Consider the following 1,203-nt stretch of genomic DNA (forward strand, 5'->3'; position numbering starts at 1 on the left):
ATCAGTAAATGCAGGTGGGCTTCATCTCTGCGGCCAGGCACACAGAGATGCCCAGGAAAAGCTCAATGGGAAAAAATGGGAAACTAAAGAACTGGCTAGGACTTCCCTGGCAGTCCAGTGGTTAAAACTCTGTGCTGCCACTGCAGGGGGCATGGGGTTTGATCCCTGGTTGGGGAATTAAGATCCCTCATAGCTCAGCCAAAAAGACTGGGACCCAACTTAAAAAGCAAGAATTAGCTTGGGCCTGCTGGTCGACCACAAGGAAAATACTCAATTGGACAGAGGCAGTGGAGGCTGCTGAGTGCTCCCCCAGTCTTCTAGGGCAGAGGGGCCAGGGCCTCAATTCTGGGGCCTTATTAAGGCAAAAACCAATCCATTCTTTGTGGCAGGGCCTAGCACATAGTGGGCTTCCCTGGCTCAGTGGTAAAGCATCCACCCATCAGTGGGTCCTGGGTCAGGAAGATCCCCTGGATAAGGAAATAGCTACCCACTCCAGTATTCTTGTTTGGGAAATCAAAATCCCAAGGAGGAGTCCAGGGCTACAGTCCAAGGGGTTGCAAGAGTCAGACACCACCTAGCGCCTAAACCACCGCCACCACCTAGCACATAATAGGAACTTGCTTTTTTGTTGGATGAACACACAGTGGGCGCTTAATGCCTGTTTGTTGTGTTGACCTTAGTAGGTGCTTCCTGGCTCCTTGCTGAATAAGTAAGGCAATTCCTTGCCCTCCTGCAATTCCAGGATCCCAGGCAGGGGCCAAGAGTATACCTGCAATCCAAGACAGTTATTTCAGGTTGAGGCCACCTGGGCAGGAGCGACTGGACAGTACGGGTCTGCGTGACGTCATGCGTTGGCCGGTTCTCACGGGTGGGGGCTGGGAGGGGGCAGGGCTGGAGGTGGGGGTGCGGACAAAGGGACCCTGCGCGCCTCCCCCACGCCCGCCCTCGCGCGCGCCCCGCTGAGCTGATCACATCTGGAATTCATTGCTGCTGCCGCCGGCCGGAAAGGAGGAGGCGGAGACAGGGCGCGGCGAGTGGGGGGGCCCAAGGCGGCTCTTCCCTCCCTGTCCCTGAGTCCCCAGTCCCCAGCCCCGGGACGCAGTGGAGCCCGGCGGGCAGTCCCAGCCCCTGCCGCGGCCGTCCCGGGGGACGCAGGCGCCAAAGCCCCTCCGGCCCGGGCAAGGAGCCGGATCGGCCTAGCCA

The 1,203-nt window shown here is 58.7% G+C and overlaps 1 protein-coding gene across 1 annotated transcript in view; it reads left to right on the forward strand.

Annotated features, from left to right (window-relative positions):
* Positions 1–975: 975 nt before the first annotated feature.
* S1PR2 (sphingosine-1-phosphate receptor 2) overlaps positions 976–1,203 on the forward strand; it is a 6,822-nt gene continuing 6,594 nt past the window's right edge. The window contains exon 1 of the mRNA XM_010828383.1: positions 976–1,203. The gene's annotated coding sequence lies outside the window, so the exon portion shown is untranslated.

Source organism: Bison bison, unplaced genomic scaffold (assembly GCF_000754665.1).
Source record: "Bison bison bison isolate TAMUID 2011002044 unplaced genomic scaffold, Bison_UMD1.0 scf7180017864492, whole genome shotgun sequence".
Lineage (NCBI taxonomy): Eukaryota > Metazoa > Chordata > Mammalia > Artiodactyla > Bovidae > Bison > Bison bison.